At 44.0% G+C, this 22,730-nt stretch overlaps 2 pseudogenes; both read right to left on the bottom strand.

Moving 5' to 3' along the window:
* Positions 1-1,074: 1,074 nt before the first annotated feature.
* LOC142574696 (uncharacterized) lies at positions 1,075-19,415 on the bottom strand (annotated as a pseudogene).
* Positions 19,416-19,479: 64 nt separating this feature from the next.
* On the bottom strand, positions 19,480-20,219 carry LOC142574695 (uncharacterized; annotated as a pseudogene).
* Positions 20,220-22,730: the final 2,511 nt, after the last annotated feature.

The raw sequence follows: 22,730 nt of genomic DNA, 5'->3' as shown, positions 1-22,730 counted from the left end.
TACCTCCTTTTCTACCTGCTCGTTTCTTTTTCTTTTTTCGAAAGCCGCAGTGTGTAACTCACACTTGACCCCCGACATTCCCTCAATATTGGCATGGTCGGTTTTGTGGCATCACTATTTTGCACTCACTTTGCAGGCCTTTCCACCCATGTAGCTATCAGCTTCATACACATCGGATCGTGTAATCACGTGTACTAGTCTCTGTTGAGGCCAAATCACATCCGAGGAAGGCCGCAAGCACAATTTGCACACGGGTCCAGCAGGAAAGGACGAAACGGGGAGCGCCGATCACGGTGCGTGTAAATTCGGAGTCTATGCCGCTGTGCGGATTGCAGGAGCAGGTGCTTACCTAGCGAGATTGTTTCCCAATGCAACTGGCCAGGCTCCCACACACGAGAAACCTAACACGGCGACCACGACCAAGTGGAACGGCAGTGACACTACATTTTGCAATCAATCACTTCAATGTACCTTGCGCAAAAACCCAGGCTGTCGAGCTAGAAGAGCAACCCTGAACGAGACTAGGAATTAAGTATGGAAGTGAGAAACCTTGCATTCAAGAAAGAGGCCACTCAACCTGCAAGCACTGAAGGCCAAAAACATTAAGAAAAGTCAAGTTCTACATAGCACACAATGCAAAGGTTAATGCAAGACACACGCCGATGCCGCATCAGCTATTTGAGTAGAGGAATTGCACCTGGCAACGTACACGAGAAGATACTGCTACAGATATGTTATGCTACAAGACAGTGACTGGTATTAAATACGAGCAAAGAATCTGGTGATATTTATGTTTGGATGAGGCAGACGAATGAGATCTAACAAGAATGGAAAATGAAAAAGCTTGCATTTATAGAAAGAAAGTTATACCTGGCACAAATGTAATTTAACAAGGGACAGGAAGCTGATTAAGTAAGGGCAAGCTGATGGAACTGTTTTGGCCAGCATCGTACCTCTTGTTTCTGAACCCGCAGATTTTTTTTAAGTACCTGGATGATCCGGCCAATATCCGTGCTGGTGAGATGAAGACCGAGGCTCTTTTAACTCTTGACAGTCCTTCGTAGACTTGCTATCTCATCTTAATACTTTTGGATCGTCCTTGTACGTTGTGCGAAAGACTTGCGAATTCGGCTCCAGCTCCTTCCTGTTGTTGTACATTGGGGCTCCTGTGATGAGGACCAAGATGTGCTTGGTGTAGACTCTGTTGGAGGAGAACAGTAACATATGAGATACAGTACACATTAGCCAAACTCATGTAGTGTGTTATTTTATGTTTTAACCAATCATGCTGAACCTTGAATATGAACAAACAATGATATCATCTACTACAAACAAATGACATGTATCTCAAGACGAGCAAGCCAATACAGCATATATCAAGCATATTTATTTCTGAACCCGGTGCTGTTTATCTTGTAGTAGCAAGAAAAGTCCAAACAAAGTCCTTGTTGCAGTAGGCAGTAACCTCTCTTTAGTGCGTGGAATGTATTGCTTTACACTGGTGCCGTCCTCTTTACTGCATGGTCGGAACAAGCAATTTGACTGCATCAGAAATTTGAAAAATAAACACAATTTTGCAATATGAAATGCAAAAAGGTGTGACATATATAGGGTAATGGTTTGTTACTGCAGAAAACATGAAGATGTACTCTGTTTGTTCGAGGGTGCTTAAGAAGCATGTTAATTAAATAACTATTGCTACTGTCTATAAAATTAATGTCTGCCTGACTAAAATGCGTGTCAATAGCTTGAGTATTATTAGAATCACAAATTGGAACATTTCTGTGCTCATTTATGCCCTAGAAGAGATCCCACTGCTGGTTTCACAAGCAAATGCGCGAAAGACGAATGCGTGAAGCTGGTAATGATGCATTATTCTCTACACAAACGTCATGCCCCGCTTCACTTCTGCAAAAATAATTGCTCTCAGATAAACCAAACTGAACAGCAACAGCTTTTGGAACCAACAGGTAAGAAATATGGGCGAATTATCACGCATGCAAATCTGTAATACATTAAATTCTGTACTTTCACTTCAATTTACCAAAGCGTTACTCAATTGTGCGGGCGAAAGAAGCTGCAGGCGCACTCGAAAAAAAGTATATATTGAGGAGGCTACTTATTCACCCATGGATACGGATACAATGAGATGAAAAATGTGACGCACGTTCCGATATCGTTCTCTCTTTTTTCGTGATTGTTTGCATATAACGATGGCCTCACAACTAAAGGTTTGTTTAGGAAACAGCAACGAGGGTCATGACTGCCCATATGTAATGCAGGATCTAGTTCGTTAACTTGTCTCCGACTTTATGTTAACGCAACTAGCATTGCATAACGATTGAGGGAGCGATGTTAAACGACTCACCGTTATTGCCGTTACCAGTCGCAGCAGAATCCGGCTCCCGTTTCGATTCTGACGTGTTCCGCATGGCCCACGACCGAAACCCAGCTTTCGGGCTTACATCACCCCTCGCAAACCAATCACTGCAGCCCAAGTTAAACGAAGCGTGCTATCGAAGCGCAATAAACTGGTTTCAGCACAGAATAACCAACCAGCTTAACATACGAACCAATGAATCCGTACCTGCCGTGCACGCGAACGTACCGGTAAAAATTAAAATCCAGGCCCGAGGCCACGTGCGTGGTCAATGATGCTGAGTGGTATTTTCCATTTAAATGCTAAAAAAGTACAGCAAGTACTAAAGGGTACAGTGTATCATTAGGAGTAATAATATTACTCTTTATCATGTAATAAAATTGCTTCGATTAGCATGGGAGAAAGTTTGTAGGTTAAAATCGCGCTTACTACGGCGCCTCTAGCGGAAAATATTGTGCTCACGGGGAAACCTTCTTAATTTGTGTACTATGCCTGTTTTGTAGCAGCGCCGCGCGGTCGATTTTTTCGCCCTCTGTGGCCGTTTGGTGAACTTGAGAGTGCTCGGGCCCTCGGTGTGCCTCTACGCTGGGCCGAGCTTTTACTCGCCTGTGACGTCACGATTCCACCCTACGCGCATTGGGTGCGAGGAGGTCACGTGGCGGGGTGCTCCCGCAGGTGGTTTCTAGGCAACGCGAGGCGACGCAAAGCTGCGCTGAGGGAAAAAAAGGAACTTTATTGAGCAGTTCTTCAGAGTTATGGCAGGTTTGGGTGGGGCCCTCAGTCCAGGGCTTCACCGGCTCTTTCGGCTCGATGAGCTTGGTCCAGGAGGGGCAGCTGGCTTCCCCGGTCCTCGCTTGCGAGCAGTGCCACCCACGGCCGTACGAAGTCCGTGACCCTTGGAAAAAGTGAGTTGACGTTGCTTGGCCGAGCCGTGCATTCCCACGTTATGTGGGCCAGCGTGGGTTTTGCGCCGCACCACGGGTAGGTGTCCGTGTAATATGGCGAGTGCTTGTTGTGTAAGGGGTTTAGGTGTGGGTATGAACTGGTTAGTAAGCGACGCAAGTTTTGGGCTTGTCTTCAATTTAGTTTGGCGTGCGGAGGGCCTGAGGTCCGTTTCTCCCTCCTCTGATTCTCTAATATGTCCCGCACTGCGGACGGAGGTTCCTCTAGGGTTTTGGTCGCCGCTCAGTCTTCGTTTGGCTGAGTTATCTGATAACGCTCGACCGCGGAACTAAAGCTTACACATCTCCGCTGTTAAGAGGAAGCTTTAGCTCGGAACCAACTCCGACGTGGTCTATACAAATACATATAAAACGCGAAAACGTTTTTCTGAGATAACACCTGGACCGATTTTAATGAAATTTGTTGTATCTGAGAGAGAAACTTGAATTCAAGCGACTGATGGTAGCGGAATTTCGATGTCGGCCTTTAATATTGTTACAAGAATTTTCAAAATTTCGGAAGGTAAAAAAAAATGGAAGAACCGAGTTTACGAAATAATAACTCTGTGTCAAAAGCAGTTATCGCGATTCTGTAAAGGGCATCTTTTTGCAGTTTACAGCGGGCAAACTCGATATGCCAATTTGTATCTTATGTGGAATCATTATGTTGTGTACAAGGGTTCTGCAAAAGTTGCATGTCCATATTACAAATTTTTTTAGAAACATGCGTGACGTATCTATGTATATATATATATATATATATATATGTATATATGGTCACATATAGTCGACATATGTGACCGACACTTTCAAAACCAGCATTCATGAAAAGCCACGTTGAATATGTCTTTGTATCTTCCACAATTTTTTTAATGTTCATCCATTCCTTTCTGTAATGCCTTCGGGCCTTGAAAGTATCTTAAATAAATAAAAACTAATTAAATATCAATTTTGCCCGCTTTAGATGTACTATTAGATGCATTCACAGAACTGTGATATCACTTTTCATTGCAGAGTTAGAGTTGTAAACTTCATAGCTTTCGTACCTGAATATTTTCCATTTTTACCACTTCTTGATGAAAAAGTTGATCACCTTAATCAAAAAGTTCAGACCAATAGTCACTAGACTTTAAGTTTTTCTTTTAAATGCAACAAACCTCGTTAAAATTTGGTGCTGTGGCTGCCGAGAAAAACTAATTATTCTTTTACATCTATTTGGATAGAAGCACCTGAGCCTACAGCTTCTTAAAAGGTTTCCAAGTTGTCAAAGCAGATATGATAGTGCTTTGTCTGTATTTTGGCATAACATTTATTACTAGTTAAGAAACCTTTCCAGGTAGTTGTGGGCGTACATAGAAAATAACAGTCACATCAAGATAGCTCGTTTGCTAGTTTCTTCCTTGACGACGACAAAAATCACGACGACATCCAATCACCTTTATCTAATAAACAACGACCACTAGTAGCGTAAACTTAGGTAAATAAAAATACCATGCGTATTTTATGAACATTTTTGTCAATAAAACGCTTCTACGCGTGGTTCTAAAACAAAGTGCAAATGGAGAAAGCAGAAACTGACAATGACGATGTATATTCCTCTGGCAAATGAGATGAGCTTTGGAATAAAAATTGGCCAAAACGCCCTCGGGAACCAAAAGTGGGCCCCCTCTTAAAAGATGTCAGAAACTTCTAACAGAAATTCCCACTTTAAGCATTGAAAGCCTCAATAGCTATAACGAGGCTATCACGCCTTGAAGCCTGGACAGATATAACAAGGCAAGCAGGCGTATTTTTTTAGAAGAAAGACATCTTAATAGCAAGGTTTATTGTTCCGATGAAGCTCCTCAGATGATTTCCTGAGAATACGCCGGGCGACATCTTGTCGCATCACGGCTTGACAGGCCACTGCTGCTGTGCAGCCGAGACGGCGTCTGGGCCGATATTGGGCACATCATAATCCTGTTGTAAAAAAGAGCGCGGCGGACGCATTGCAGGCGTCGCACTCTCCTGCTGCACAGAGACGGAACAGGAAAATTCACATGGTCTCTTACGTTATCACTAAGACGAAGCGAAAACCCAAGTACCAGTGCGTTAGTTGCGAACACATGACGAACACATGAACACATGACGAACACACATGAACACATGACGAACACATCCCCCTTAAATCGCTTACAGTACTTCGCTTAGTCATCTCCCTTAATTCGCTTAGTCTACTTCGCTTAGTCATCACTCTTAATTCGATGAGTCATACTCTTAATTCGATTAGTCTTATTCGCTTAGTCATCCTTTTAAATCGCCTATTCATTAGTCTTAACTCTGTTGCCTTGAACTCGCCTGAGACATCCCTTACTTCGCTTGGTCATCCATCCTAATTGGCTTAGTCATCCATTTAATTCGCTTTATCATCCATCTTGTTACTTACGGGAGTATGAGCCATTATTGGTGATAGCTTTTGTATCTTTCCTGTAATGTACCCGTTTTTGCTCGAGGACTTTGAAAGTCGTTTCGATGATCAAGCAGACACGGAAGGCTTTCACCTTAAGAGGGAGCTTTTGGTCGGGTGCTCCTACCTAATGCATGTAAAAGGTGAATTCGTTTTTATCGCCAACCACGGTACCAAATATGATGAGGTTTGTTGCATTTAAAAGCAGAACTTAAAATCTAGTGACTGCTGGTTTATAATTCTTGATTTAGGTCGTCAATGTTTTATACAAAATTGGCAAACATCGAAAATTTTCCCAAACCAAAACTAACAAGTTTACAACCCTGTAACTCAGCAAGGAAAAATCATGTCACAATTCTGTGAATTTCATCTGATAGGACATCTAAAGCGCACAAAATTGATATGTTACGCATGAATGTAGGAAAATTTGGTAATATGCAAATACACCTTTTTCTGTACCTTTGCAAACAACGTAACGAATTCACGTAAGATATATATTGACATATCCCATTTGTCTGCTTTGAATGATGAAATGGATGCTTTTTACAGAACCGCTACATCAGTTCTTGATGCAGAGTTATTTACTCATAAACATCGTGCGTCTACGTTTTTAGAACTTGTGAATTTCTGAAAGTTCTTTTCGCGAAATTCAGGCCCTAGCTCGAAATTCCCCTTCTAACAGTCACTATAATTGAATTTTTCTCTCAAATGCAATAAATTTCTTTAAAATCAGTGAAGGGTTACCCCAGAAATGCGTTTTTGCGTTTTACATGCATTTGAATAGGCCGCGTTGGAATTAGGCCCGAGCTAAAGCGTGCTCTTAAAGACCATAACTGGACTAGCAGTGCACCGTCCGTTTCGATCAGGCCATTGTGCGCGTCGCGGTGTTGCATGAACGCAGCTACATAGTAGGAACGCTAGTGCGCTGATAACACGGACGCCAGCAACCAGACAGAACGCAGCCCCGGCTCCACTACTGAGACCATTGAACGGATAAGGGTGGCTGAACTTGGCTTCATTGTTTTTGAAACCACGACCGGACGCGAGCTGCAGACCTACCACGTTGCAACCAAACACAAGATATGGATCTCGCTGTTCCGATCGCCTTCTAATTCCCCACATGCGGGCGGCACGGATGCGCCGTCAATAGCAGGACAGCACTAAGACAGCAGAAATGCACCTCCACTGTTCATTTTAATTGCTGTCGCAATAAAAACGGCCGTCCTTGGGCACAAGTCGCAGTCAGTCACCTCTACTACTTCGACTTGAATAGGATAGAAAGAAAAAAAAAAGATCGCGTCACCAGTTTATGTGAAGAATACCACGCACTAGAACTTCCGTGACTACATCGAACGTATAGTAAAGATGTTTCCAATGCTTTTTTTTTATTTGTAACATTCACAGTTGACTGCAATACTGTGCAATTGAACATGTGAAAGCTGTTTAAAAATATGAATCAAGGAATGCGCCCTTTGAATCCCCTAGGAACTCGCTAATAAGCACATTGTCTACACGGTTGGCCGCATAATAAAATATTTATAAAGGAACGCCGTATGAAAAAGCACAGAAATACTCACAGACGGCATTCCGATTCCTAGCACTAAGCCTAGTTCCCCGAAATTAGGAACATCCTAAACCTTTTTGTGCGCAAACAAACAGGGACGAAGAATAGGAGCAACACAAGGACGAGCGCTTATTGAGACCAGTGTTGCTTCTATTCTTTGTCTCTGTTTGTTTGCGCACAAAAAGATTTAAGATGCATCCGTTCCAACTAGGTCGACTCGCAGTTATAAAATTAGGAGCTTTGCTAACGCGAAGCCCGTATTCGAGGCTTGTCATTGCTCCGATGTTATTGTTATGCTTTATGCAGGGAAGCCCAAAATGAACTCAAAGCTTTACTTAGTAGATAAAATTCGGCCCAGACACTGATGACGGCTTACGTGTGAAAATTCGAAACCATTATGCCGTTTCTAGGCTTCGGAACGTCATGAACGCGCTCACTTTATACGCTGATGACGTGGCACCATCTTCTCCACAGTGGCTTAAGTATCAAGTGCCCAATGAGGCACGCACTAGGCCACACTTTTATTCAGCCAGATGACTATGACTTGTCGTGTACAATAGCGCACACTCTACGCACACTTTCAGCCGGAACCATGAAGCCGCCTTGATGCTGGGGCAGAATGCTCGTCTCGCACCCCCGGGGCATGGGTTCTATTCCTACACAGAGTGAAATGTAACAAATTTTATTTTCAAAGCTATTTTGTCACTTTGTTTACAGGAACCTCCCTGGGGAAATTTCACTGCAATCCTAGCTATCTTTACAGCACAGTAGCCAATAGTGCCGACGCCAACGAATTTTTGCGTAATGGGGCATATAATACTTTCTTATAACAAAATTCGTGGGCCGGCAATAATCTGATGGGAACAGATTACCAGCGAAGCTGTTTAGGCTGTATACATTTGCTGCACCCCCCCCCCCCCCATCATGAAATCGTACATTACTTTAATACTACACCACCCTACCTCGTGCCGGCACCTCCAAAATATAGACCGTTTGTTGAGGGCGCCGCCATTTTGCGATAGCAGCGCCGTCTTTCCTGCGGCGTCATGCTAGTATGTGGCATCGCGCTGGAGTGTGCACGGCAAACGTGCTTATGACTACGAGTGGCAAGATTTCGCGCTTTCCCGAGAGTTGTCAACAAGTTGTTTGGACTGTAAAACTTCTTAGCGTGTCGTCACTAAGCTTTTAACTTCGGTACAGCCGCAATATAGAACGGCGACAGGCCTAGTGGCACTCCCGCAGCTGTATCCGCGATTGATATAGGAAGCGAGTCAAGTTTGAACATTGTCGATACGTAACGTATACATGTAACGAATTATTCTTGTATCTATAGCCTTGAATTCTATTAAGGTATCAGTCAGGAGATAACAATCAGAGTTGTCTCCATGTGTCATGCGGTGTGCCGCACCAGCGTACATCGCAATCCGAATAACTGTGAATATCCGAGGAAGCACGTTTTTCTAGCTTTTGTGGCCCTAAAATTTTCGTGGTAAGATTTTTTAAACAATGTTTATCTGGCACCCGGGCATGAGGCTTTACAAATTAAAGAAGAATTAAATAACTCAATCGAAGGGGCTGTTAACGTGGACAAAATGGGCGCATGATGGCGGCTGCGAATATGCCGCGATCAATCAGACGCGTTGAGAGGTTATACGCACCCTTAGATCTTGAATAGTGCCGGTGCGTTAAAGGGCAGCTCGCCTACTGGAGAGCTCAAAAACAAACAAACTACTCTTTGCAAGATCAACTTTATTTTCTGCAGTAATAGAAGGTGCGATGAGCAGCGTCGACAGCTGGCGGGCAAAATTCGGCCTCATGGGAAATCCCACATGAATTAGAGCCGACCGGCACACCGTAGGCAAAGCTGTGGTTACAGAATGGAAAAGATCCTACCTTCATTTCTCAAGACGCCGGTACAGTTTTCATAATACGTCCCTGGTCAACTTCGGCCAGAACGTTGGTTGCTAAGCATGATAATCTTATAACACGTTTGAACAGAATAACTTTAATGTGCTTGCACAAAGAAATAGTTAGCTTCATCCATTCGCAATGGTTGACCAACTCGGATACCCATCATTCTTTCATATCCCTTTCATCACGGATGCCCAGTTTGAGTTCATCGCCTACCGCTCACTGGGTACAAAACCTTCCGAACATACACGCGATGACATCAAGTCCTTTCTGTTTATGATGGCAATCAAAGCAGTACAATACAATACAATACAATACAATACAATACAATACAATCGCAGCGGCGGTGCAGACGAAGTCGCCGCGGCTGAAGCTGCACTTGACGCTTGCTTCCTAAAGTTATTTTTGCAGCCGAATGCAGCAGAGTGATAGTCCGTCGACCTTGAGTCATCTTAAATCGCAGAAATTCTAGACTCTTCTCTATGTGCAATGGTATTTGACTTTGTGTTGTTGAGGACGTAATTATACCAAGTCGAAAGTGTCGCTCTTTCGTTGCGACAGCGGCTCGCTTCTGATATGATATCGATATAAGACACTTCATAGTTTGGCGAAATAAGCGGAAGGTTGTGTTAACGCGAAGAAATGATGGTTGAAGACAAGACAATGCGAAGCACGTCGTGTACCAGCCGCATTACCTGTGTGGCTAAGGTGCTGTGCTGCTGAGCTAGACCGATCCCGGCTGCTAGTGCCACATTTTCATGGGAGAAAATAAAGAAAAGCCTGTGTATTTAGATTTACGTGCACCTTAAAGAACCTACGGTGGTCAAAAGTTATTCTGGAGTCTCCCACTACAGCGTGCCTCTCAACCAGATCGTGGTTATGGTACTTAAAAGCACGGAATTCAATGTAACAATAGGATCGATCTTTTCAGATCTTTCTTTGTCCTCTGATTGAGCTGTGAGGTGCAGCATAAATTACCAACCTGCCCATTTGTATATCCCGAAGGATGTCATTTAATTGAAAATGTGGCGTTACCACTCACCACGCCGTCAAAATTGTACAATCACGCCTCTCAATGTGAAAGACATGGTGAATTGCCTTATGAGCCATGTTTTCTATACTGAGGTATTTCACGTCAAGAGTCCCGGACGTGTCGTTCGAACATGTCAGATTTTGCTTTGCAAACTTAAAGCTATTACTCTGAGCGATCTTACTCAATGTTATTTCTCAAGATATTTCTGATGAAAAAATTGGCAAACATGAAAAGTGAACTGCTGAATATCACTACTCCATCTTGCCACTCTTCCCATCGCTTGTCTAAGGCTCAGAAGGTATGTGAAAGCCTGATTGTCCGTGAAAAGCATGAACTGACGGCCCTCCAAATAACCCGCGAGGTATCGTAACGCAAGCACTGCTGTTAAGGTCTCCTTTTCGTGGTCGTCTAGTTTACTTCCGCTTCTGAAAAGATGTAGGGGAAATAGCCAATGACATTTAACTGGTATCTTCGGTCTTTGCTGGAATCTCGTAGCCATAAGAATGCTCGTGTGCCATAATTGGACGCGTGAATGCAGAGCTCCAAGGGTTTGGCGAATTCGAGTAATATCAGGATTGGATCTGAAGATATTGCGTGCACAAGTTCATACGCAGGGTCGCACTCGTCGCTCTACATAAGTGGAACTTCCTCTTCAGTGAGACCTCTAAGATGGCTGGATAACGCCGCAAAGGTTTTAACGAACGCCCTATAAGACGTGCTGCCATTGCTAAGAACACTCGCAGTGAGTGAACATTGTGAGGCTTATGCAGTTCGTTTATTCGTTGGACAGACTCTTCTTTTGTGATCTTCGATAAGCTGTCGAAGACTCTGCCAAGGAACACAACCTTTCTCTGAAAGAATCCACATTTCTTCTTGTTTATCCTTAAGTGTTATTTGCTCAATGCTTCTAGTACATGAGAGTCGTGAGAACAGTGCTCTTCCTCGGTACGAGAGTAAATGATGATGTCATCTACATAAACATTATCATCCACATAAATATAAACACACACATAAACATAAACATTGCCGAAATCTCCTATGAAATCTTTATGTACAGCGTTCATCATGCTCTGAAACCAACCGCCCCAGTTGTTCCAGCCGAATGGCAGGCGGTTGTATTCATACATGTCAAATGGCGTTATAAATGCCGGGTACTCCTTCGATTTTTCCTGGAGGGGTACCTGCCAGTAACATTTGCACAAATCAATTCGCGAGAACCATTCCCACCCTCTGGCATCTTTAGTGATGTCATCAATGAAAGGCATAAGGAATTGACACAGCTCCGTTTGGGTGTTGATTTGCCTATAATCGGTGCACAGTCGCAGTGAAAGAGCTTTAGGGACAATAGATATAGGAGACAGAAAAGGTATGTGTTGAGGGTCTTATTATTCCAGCGTTCAGTATTTGCTGCAGCTATTGTTTCAGTCATGTTTTATTTTTATGATAAATCCTGTAAGCTCTCTTCCGTACAATGGTCGTGTCACGAAGTTGGAAAGGTACTTCAGGTACCGAAGCTGCAGGTGGATATGTATAGCAGCATGTGTGTTCTGGAAAAAATTGTCCATATATCATTAGCGCATTTGGCAGTCCTCATCTGAGTCGGTGTCACGACACTTGAAACCAGGGAGTCTAGAGTCACTTCATCTTTCCAAGAAATATTCATTCTTAGCTTATTCGTGTCGGTACAAGCAAGAATTATAAGCAGTATATAATTATAAGCAAGCAGTATAAGCAAGAATTCGACACCACACATAACAAGCGCTTCTGTTGTGAAGCCCTCCCCAGCCCAATGTATATTGACTTTCGTCCAGGTGTGATGACTTCGCGATGATACATCATAGCTCTTAACCGTTACCACCTTACTTTGTAGTATGTTAGCAGCCATCACTTTGGTTTTATGAATCAGACTCACTGAAGCTCCTGTCTCGACTACAGCCCTTATTTTTGCCCGTCAATAAGGGCTTCAGTTTGAAAAAGGTTCAATCAAATCAAGTAGACAGCCTCATTCTGGTTACTCGGGTGGAGTTGTGCACCCAGGTTTATTCGTTTTTTTTTTCGTCTTCTTGATGTCTCTGTTGCTTGATGTCTCTGCGCTTCTGGTGGATGCTATCATCAATGTGGCTGTATTAGCCGGATGAACTCTGGCGGAACGGTTCCAATTATGCAGTGCAGCGGGCCTAGGGGCTTCATGGCACACGTTCCCCGGTAAGGCACCCTAGCAGGTCTTCAATTGTCTTGGGCGACCTTATTGCAGTTGCCTTTGGCAGTCCTTCGCGACAGTGTGAATGATTAACCCCACAATGGACCACTCAGGTAAAGTAGGATCTGCTGATAGTAACATCCGTCTCTTCTCGTGGAAATAGTCAATTAGTGAACTTGAGCGTTGCTTGAAAATATACTTTTGTCCCATGGGTCGATTGGGTTTGGGTCAGAATCCAAGATAAAACTTCCTCTTCAATTATCCCGGGCCTGATCCCTGATGGTCTGTTACACAGAGCTCATACCATTTCTTGGCATTGTGTAGAAGAAACAACCTCACATTTTGCACTTTATCCGGTGACGTCAACCAGCAGTTCTTTTCGCAAGCGTATTCAAAGAACTTCAACAAAGTGGTTGCCAAAGCGAACTTCCCGTCAAACATGGTCACTAATTCAGCTTTCGGACCACTGACAGCGCGCTGAGTTTCTGTTAGCACAGCAAGCAATTGCCCATGCTGCTGAATTTGTGACGCCTATCTCTTCCAACATCTGCTCATAAGCCCAGCAATATCATTCTTTTGTCATTTCGAAAGGCCTTGTAACTTGATAACTGTCTGAAGTTGTTTTTTTAGTCGGATATTTGATATTGGTCTTCCACATACCTCGGCTTACGAGATCCGCCTCGGCGACTTAAGCCTTACTTCCGATGAACTGGAGCAGGGTCGGTGACGTCGCTATCTCCTGTGATAACTGCGTGCACGTACGGTTGTCCAACTGTGGTAGTACGAACTCGTACTTCTATCCACATCCTGTCGGGTGGTGCCGAATGTAAAATAAAGGATCCAAGACTGATCAACTGTTTACTGTTTCAACCTTCTTCTTCTTTCCCTTCCCTTCTCCTTCTTCTCTTGACTGGGACATTGCCACTTCACCGCTAAGCGCAGCGCAAGCTGTCTTGAATCATACAATGGGTGATTGCACTTTGTTGTGTAACGCGACATTTCTCAGCACCTAACGGCTTGACTGTATTGCCCAGTCTCGGTACCTATTATAAAATATCTTTCTGCTAGTAAACATTTTTAGGAAAAAATTCCTGAACACTGAGCAATGTAATATGTAGCCATCATTTATCGAAGTTAGTGACACGTGTACTTGTTTATCTTTATCAGGTGATCGCGTTTCACCATCTAACAAATGTTATCCATCTACAAAGGACGCGCCTGCATGTACCAAAAGTTTCTCGAATGTTAGCGATGTATCTATCCGCTGTCTGTTGCCACCGGGCCTTGTGTAATGTGATTTCATGTATGCACGACGCGAATTGTACAGTACTTTCTGGAAGACACATGGGCACCAGCGATCACTCTGGAAGCTTAGACGATTCACTTAAAAAGCCGGTGCGATTGACCGGTTGATAAAATTTTTTACGATCGCGTATGTGTTCGCCGCTATCCTTGTTCTCTGAGTGTAGCCTGTTTAGGAAGGCGCAGGTTCGCCCAATAAAACGTAAGTTTCGTCATTCACAGTCTTGTTGAATTTTATACCTTCGCTACTGCAAGACAAAAGTCGGAAGACACGTCTGGGACACTTGGCGCGGAATGACCATACTAATAAACCCTTAATGACCATTAACCTTTAATAAACCTTAACTCCGCACCCCCCCCCACCTTCCCTGTTAAAGGAAATAGGAACACACTTTTCACATTTTACTGCTTTGCCAAAACAAGGCATCCTGACCAGAGTCTTCGCTCATTGTTACAGTGAGCTGCTGACCTGCATAAACCTTACTTCGTCCTATTAGCTCTATCTTAACGCTGTACGAAAGAAAAAGCAAAAAAAAATAAGAAAACCAGCTAGCAGCGCCTATTGTTTTCCGTGTCAGTGTGAAACGGGTGCCGACCTCGAAGTAGCCACTAGAACTCGTCATTTCCCTAGTAAATGTCGTTCAGAAATAAATCCAAAGAACGGTCAGTTTAAGTAACCGTGACTTTTCGACTGTTTCTCGGGACGTTGTTTCACAGCCATGTCAGAACGTCATGCCAATTTTGAATTGAATAAATTGGTTTTACGTGCCAGAAACCACGACTTCATTATGCACCCAATGTCTAAATGAGGCTGTAGTTTGGGATATCTTGTACGCGTTAACACATGCCGATCTAATAACAAAAATTTCTCAACAAGTATTGTCAATTTGAACAACTGCATACATGTACTGGTCAATTTTGTCCACAGCTACAGTCTTACAAGCAACAAATATCGGTTGAAAGCTACCAGGCCCCCCTTGCATTTGCTCACCAACTCCTACAATTAGTAATTACTTTTGGCACCATTGGGCCCACAATGCACTACAAAAGTTTAAGGTGCATGATGTGGTATCATAAATTAACTTTGCTTTATGCACCACATCAAAGGTGATGCTTTCTGAGTGTACATTGTTTCAAATACCTAATAGTCACCATCCACTGCAATGACAAGCACAAATTCATAATGTCTGCTCTAAGATGAATCAAAACGTGTACATTGAGAATTAAAATGTGCGGACCCCACGCACTGTGTGAATCTACGTTATGTCAAGCGTTTCGCAGATACCTGGTTATCTAGCGTTGAATGGAGTTCTTGACAACGGTGCCAAGCGGACCAGGGTGTTCCGGCAAATTGTACAGTTGTGCGTGAGGGTCACGAGTGTACATGTGCGTGACAACATCGGCGCGAGGACAACCATAACGTAGACGATCATGTGACAGCGATGGCATGACTTCTACGGCAGCCGATGACATGGCGATTGTTGGGTTGTGCATATGTAGTCTACGAACGTAAGCGAGAGAAACAACGATTGTGATTCATCAGCGACCACGTCTTATGCGTCGTATGCATTTAAGCCTGTTTCATGCAGCTCAAGTTAAATCGACGATAGCATCAGTACTTCAGGGAAAAATATTCAAAATTGATTACCTTGGCAGAGCACGAATTCCACACAACGTCACGCAGTTGCTATGTAGCCGAAGCTGCAGCAAGGAAATTACTGGGCAAAGTAGGCCGGTCGTGGCGATATTGCAGCCAAACACGGAGCCTGAAAGAGGGAGCTATCAAAAGAAAGACGACGAAGTGGCATGGGATGCGCGTGTAGAGTGTTTGAAGATCTGAATGACTCTCTTCGCAATGCGAGAAACGGGCGTGAGATCGTGGTCTAATGATTAGAGCACTCGTTTGCACTGATCGATGGCAGAGGTTCGATTTGGGCATCGGTCTCGCATTTCATTTCTCTCCAAACAAGGCGAGACAGGGACGTACCTTCCGCAATGTGCCGAGAATGAGCGAAATATAGCTTGAGCCAATGAGCCAATGAGCCAATTAGCAGATTGCAGCATTAAAAAGCTGCAATCTGCTAAATGGGTGCTGACGTTTATTGCCTTAAAACGCTTGTATGCCCAGTCTCATGTGTGGTCTGGAGTTCCCATGAGAACGCTCTGAAGGCTGAGTTAAAGAAAATGCAGACTGCTGGCTCGTTTCATGCGCTTTCGATACCTACGCATGGGCTCTGTTACGGGCAGGTTTACAATTGTGTAAGGTTAAGGAATTTGAAGAGCTAATACGTAATTATGGGCTAAACTTTCTTTTCAAAGACGTCAAAGGGCAAACGACACTAAATAAAGAATTCTAAGGTCTTTCTATAATTTGCGTATCAAGATACAATCGCAGAGAACCTAATAATTACAAGATTATAGGTACACCATAGAGCAAGAAATTCAACGAGAGGGGAAACTCGGCAAAAACTGGCAACAGGAAACACGTCACGCCTAGTTTCAACTCCGTCCGTTAGTTGACGCGAGCATCAGAAAAAAAAATGTGACATGAATTTACAGACAACGTTTTATATATTTTTTATTCTTTCCCACTAAAACTAACAGTTTTGCGTGTAAATGAACTGATACTTTGCGACTTATTTTTCTTGCGTTGCCTAGCAACAACCTAGAGGTACGCCAGATGCGCGTGCATACGTCATGCGCCAGACATGCCACAGGAGCGAGCGAGGCTGGCAACGCAGGCAAAGCTCGCGTGCCCGGCGACCCGTCTGTTTTGGATGTAGCCCGTTTTTTGGGCTCGTGGCGTTTTCTTGCGTTCCGTCTGCATTTCGACATGGCACCGCTTCACTACAGCACTACAGCAAGGTGAGGAATTTTGTTTGACAGTCTGTGACGCACTTCAAGCACATTTAGGCATGCCGCACCAAGCTGAACCTATATAGTGACGCAGTTATCGGAAAACAGCTTCGCCGTCCAAGCGCAGGCGATTTCAGTTAGTTACTCGTACTGAAAGATGTTTGCGACGCTTTCTATGGAGCCCAAGCATTACTACAACTTATTTCGGCAGTTTTTGGACACGCTAGCCGCACCTGGCTTCGTGACGAAAAGCACCTCGGCCGTGTGGCGCAGTTTCGCTTGTACTCAATCTCACTGGGACAAATTTTGGCGCTTTCTGTGACCCCATACGTTATTGTAACTAATTTCGCTACTTCTTGGGGTAGTTTTCAAGCACAGGGGCCGTGCTCGGCGTAGTGGCGCAGTTAGCAAAGACCAGCTCGGCTGTGTGTCGCACTTAGTTTCGCGTGTACTGAATCTTACTGGGAAAGTTCGTGACGCGCCCCCTGACCCCGAAAATTTTTGTAATTCATTCCGCAACTTTTTCGGATACTTTTGCGGCATGCTCACCGCGCCTGGGGTTGTAAAAATGTTAGCAAAAAAGCAAGCCGGCCGTGGTGAGTTAGTTTTGCGAGTGCTGAATTGTAGTGGGAGAAGCTTCTGACGCTTTTTATCGCCCTGAAACAACGTATACCTTATATCGCTACTCACGCTTGTCGAAAACGCGACGAGCGATTGCCGAGAGTGATAACAAAGGAGTGTGCTGCGTGCCGGCAGGACGTGTAAAAGATAACAGCGAGGAGCTCGGGAACTTGACATTTCTGTCTTCTGAGTGACGAAAAACAGGCTTTGCACCCAGGAATCCGTATTGAGTGCGACTAGAAGGCATCATACGAGCGTGTAACATGGTCTGGCTGAGAGCCTATGTTGTAGCCACCTCTGTGTACTTGGCGTACCGTCGCGTCGACTGAGGCAAAGTTGTTTTGGAAACGCGCAGCCACCCGTGTATTTGTGCTCTTAAAGTGCAGGAAATAATGCCCAGGAAGGAAGGGATGCTTGAAAATCGGATGTTTTCTTCAGATTCTGCGGCATTGTTTGGGAGGTGTCTATTTGCTACGAAATGTATGTAAAAGTTCATTTATCTGTAATGCCACTCATTCACCACTTACGCATGTTTCGCCTCTACACGCAATATTCTTGTTAGGTCAATATACCAAAGTGATACATGCTTGTAATTAAAATTTTTACAGCTGATGGCATCCGGTGGAGCTTCGTATGGCAACGACTGCTGCTTACCTGGTGCCACAACTTTGGATGAATGCCCAAGAAGCCCGGAACGAGCATTTATATAGAGCAAAATAAACATTTCACCATTGCAGAAGACGTCTTGCGTTTTCTTTATGAAATTGCTCGTGACACAGATTCGGTGGAGGCTTGTAAAGATCGTTCGGAATCATTTTCACTAAATAAAGCGATTCCGCGCCAAGGCCGCGCGTGGTTCAGCAGTAGGAGCGAAAAAAAAAATACATGCCGTGCTTACATGCTTACGAACATTATAAACTGATAGTTCCCCGTCAAACTTGAAGCAGACTGCAGGTACTTTGTTCCCCCGATAGTATTCGGCACTGGCAGCTTTATAACAATCTCGGTCATTGGTACAGTTGCTCTGTACTCCTGAAGAGGAAAGTAAAACTGGGATCTCTCGTCTTTCTTTCGTAGGAACCGGACATTAACGTCCAAGTTCTCGCTGCTCTCGGCATTACCCGCGTATTAGACGACAGATTTTTCTTAGAAAACCTGACAAGGACAAAATCACCTTTTGGCGCTTTAAAAGCTTCATTCGTCTATTCGACCTCAGAAATGTCGTGACGTTAATCATCGGCGCTTTAAATGTCACTGTCGGACTCGTCAAAGGCAACAGCGACAGTTTCTTCACTCGAGGAGCTGTGGTCCTTTTGAAGACGCCGTTTTCTTTTCAGACGGGTGGTGGCGGCAGTCTTAGCTGTTTTAGGCGCTCTTTTTTTCAAACTTTCCGTGTAAACATATCTGCAGTTGCTTGCTCGACAGCACATTTCTATGGGGTATCTGTAAGCATATAGTGGTACCTCTCTTCCTTCCTTTTTGCTCGGTATTACGCGACGCAGCCTTAGGATAGGGTCTAAGGTCGCTTGCAACAATGCGACTGCTGGGAGAAGCAGTCGACGTCGATGTAGCTTCACTGACCGTGGCCATGACACCACTGAGGATTTTTCGAGCTTCGTTAGTGTCTGTCTCTGAGTTCAAAAAGTCCGCCAGAAGACTTGAACCATCCAGTTCACGCATTGCGGTGGCTGCCTGTGGTGAGACGTGTTCGCTAGGGGAAGCTTCGGCTCTGTCAGTGATGGATGACATCATGTAGTCGTCCACAGTGAAGGGCTCGCTATTGAAAGGCCAAATACCCGTTTTGTGGAACCCTGAGATTATGTTCTTTTGTGTTACCGTTGATAATTACGCGGATCCCACTAGTTCTCCAACGTTGTAGATGGAGATCGTCTTCCCTGGGTTATTTATAAGCCAGTCTTGCAAGCAGCGTTGTAACGAGATTTGAATGGTTGACATACGGATACATCAAGTGGCTGCAAGCGGTGGCTACAGTGTGGAGGAAAGGCCAGCAGAATGATGCCACTTTCTTTGGCCTTGTTGATGGTACTGATGTTGACATGGCTTTCATGATTGTCGGGGATTAAATAATTGGTTGTTCCTTCGAGCACTTTGTATGTGTCAAAATATGCTGTAATGCCAAGGAAAACAGTTCAACGGGCATCCATCCCGACCGGCTTGCCAATCCAAGACTTCCGGCTAGGGCGCCCTGCAGGAAATAAATCTTTAAATCTCACCCGTGGAAAAATGAATACCGGTGGCACAGCGTTTCCTATGGGATTGACAGGGCACAAGACGGTCACCAATTCGCCGCGTTCTGCCGATGTGACCTGACCAATTTGCTTCTCTTCAAGTGCTGCGAAAATCTTTGGCGGATTGTGAGTAGTTGTGAAGCGTATTTCGTCACAGTTGTAGATGTGGTCTGGAGTTAACTTGTGTCGGTCGTAGACGCTTTTCAGATTTGAAAGGAAAGCATCGACGTTGTGCTTGTTGAAGCTCGTTGCCCCGCCGAAACTGGTCGCTTCCGGCAATCGAAGCGATAGCTCGGAATGACGGTCCATAAAGCCGAGAAACCAGACTCTTCCAGCTAACTTGTTCACTTGTCATGATGATGGGCACTTGTGACTTAATGCTGTTGCAAACTGGTATGCCAACGAACGAACCTCCATCCTTGTAAGCCCATAATGCACCTTGCTTGCCTTAAGCAAATATTCCTTCAAGAGTACTTCATCTTCTGCTGTGAAGACCATACCTCAGAAGAAGTTAGAGCTGAAAAAGGTACTGTGTCTCTCACTGCAAATCTTGTAATTCTTTACTGCTCGACCAATGGATAATTTTGATACTTTAGGAGCTTCTGCCACGGCCCTTATACTTTTTTTTCTTCGCGCACTAATCTAACAGCATCCAGCATCAAACGTTCTATGTCCGAGCCCTCTCGGGATGCTTTTTTCTTGTAGACCCTTGCCATCTTTCTGAAAATTCAAATGGAGCAGTATCATTCAAATGTAAACAAGCACCCTCACAAAGTCCTAATAAGTTGGCTTCAACTTAATTCGTTGCATGCATTAAACCGCACCGTAGCTGCAGCCTACTATTTGTGCCCTTCTCCCGGAATGTTCGCAGGGGTACTGCAGTAATCAGAGCTCGTGAATGAAAGAATATGATCGTTTTATCACGCCTCTTTTGTTCGCTATTTAGAATGTACAAACGTTAATTTTTATCTAGCCAGCCTGTCTTTTATCTCATGCCATTTTCATGGCGACGAATATTTATAAGCTCCAAATATGAAATAAACGAAAATAACTGCTTTAGGGGCTAATGGTGCTCAGCCTTGCAGCAGAGTCCCTAGTCACAGCACTAGTCTTATTGCCGGGAGGAATGGGACAGTGTCCCGTTCCACCTTCATCTTAACTGTGCCATTCCTCCCGAGCTACGTCACCCAAACAAAGAAACCTTCTATGTCGAAAGTTGTCTCCTTAGACCCAAACTTTTTACTGCATGAGATAATTTGTATTAGCGATCTCTAAGTACTTCATACATGAGAAAGCTGTAATTGAGATAGCAGATATTTAGTTTTTACATGTGAATCAGACGATTTCTTTGCACAGCAACTTGCACCTGCCAAAGACGTCCGCCAATACAGCCAGGCTATCGATATCCTTGTGCTTTCTCGTGAGTAATGAGAGAACGTTTTTGAACTAGTCGTTAGAGAGATACACCAGATGTCCAATTCCTCCAACCGTCCCAAACCTCTCGACTCTCCCCTAAAGAAATGCACATTACGTGCAGGACAAGTTGCAGCGTGATGATATTCAATAAGAATGTTCAGTTCTCAAAGTAAACGATTACAATTCAGCATATGTGAAAATGTAGCCAAGCTGTAGTGGATAATCTCAATTTATTACACATTTTATGCTCAGCGCCACTCTTTCAGAGATCTAACTTGAAAGTTTATAAGCAAAAGCTACGTGAAATATCAATCTAGATCGCGGCTACTTTTATATATGTATCTCTTGAAACAGGTATCAAGTACACGATTTCTGCTAAAGGCTTGTTACGTTACCACTGCTCAGTTTCAATTCCACAAGTCGAACACGAACTCTAGGACTATATTACAAGTTTCTTAGCGATATGTTGTTATCAACTTGCATTACCCATTCATTTCTTTTGCACATAGTGTCAACCTCTCCAAGGAATCCAGCTGATGTGACAGAATTCAGGCATCTCTCAGAATGGATGTTTAGCAGGCATGTTTCCAATACATAATAAGTTTTCTTGTTAAACATAGAAACTGCCTAACGATCATATGGCTTTCTGTGCGGTCATTGAAATCTTCGTTATAACAAATGTCTTTATCGACACCTATCGCGATTCCGCTATCTATTTTCAAAGCTGAATATTTTAAAGCTACAGCGTAAAACGCGTTCGCGTGCTCACAGTGTTGTTATGCGTTGATACTTATGTTACTGAGAACGTTAAACAGCCATACGAAGGACAAACCTAAACTAAAGTTTCACTACGGTGCCTCCAAATTCTGTATGACCATTATGCGCAAGATGTCGCAACCGTCTTCGAGGCTTCACATTAGGCTAAACATAGCGCGACACAGCAAAGTAGTCGTGATTAACATTGGGAACATTTTTACAGGCGAAGTTACAACTCTTGAAAATCAACGATGACCCCTTTATCTGCTCTCATCCTCCTCCTCTGTAGCGCTGGTAAGTGAATAGATTTACGAAGACGAGTGGCGCGGCCATACGAAAATTCAGTAGAGCTTCTTGGTCGGCTAGTTGCTGCTTATACAGTTGTAGTAATATTTAAGCGCTAGACAGCATTATCAAGGCGTCATTAATGCAGCCACATCCTGGTTTCAAATTGTAATGAGACTCTGTATGCTCTAGCGTGTCGTTATTTAAAATTTCTTGCTAAAGCTTTATTCGCAGAGAAGCGTGCCTCACATTGGCAGGCAAGTTTGTCAGAACATAACAGTGTTTCTTTTCCTTCGCGCCAGCTGGTTCTACCGCGCATGATAATTCGTCAATCATCGCATTTTTCCTATGTGGGCTTTGCCACATGTTAGCCGGATTTCATAAAACACTCCTGCTCTCAATATGGCCCTGCTGCTTTGCGATATACTTGACAGATCGCCATGCTGGGTAATTCATCATCAACATCATCATCATCATCATCATCAGCCTGGTTACGCCCACTGCAGGGCAAAGGCCTCTCCCATACTTCTCCAACTACCCCGGTCATGTACTAATTGTGGCCACGTCGTCCCTGCAAACTCCTTAATCTCATCCGCCCACCTAACTTTCTGCCGCCCCCTGCTATGCTTCCCTTCCCATGGAATCCATTCCGTAACTCTTAATGACCATCGGTTATCTTCACTCCTCATTGCGTGTCCTGCCCATGCCCCATTTATTTTTCTTGATTTCAACTAATATATCCTTAACTCGCGTTTGTTCCCTCACCCAAT

Source organism: Dermacentor variabilis, chromosome 3 (genome assembly GCF_050947875.1).
Source record: "Dermacentor variabilis isolate Ectoservices chromosome 3, ASM5094787v1, whole genome shotgun sequence".
NCBI lineage: Eukaryota > Metazoa > Arthropoda > Arachnida > Ixodida > Ixodidae > Dermacentor > Dermacentor variabilis.
This window is presented reverse-complemented; position numbering and strand designations above follow the sequence as displayed.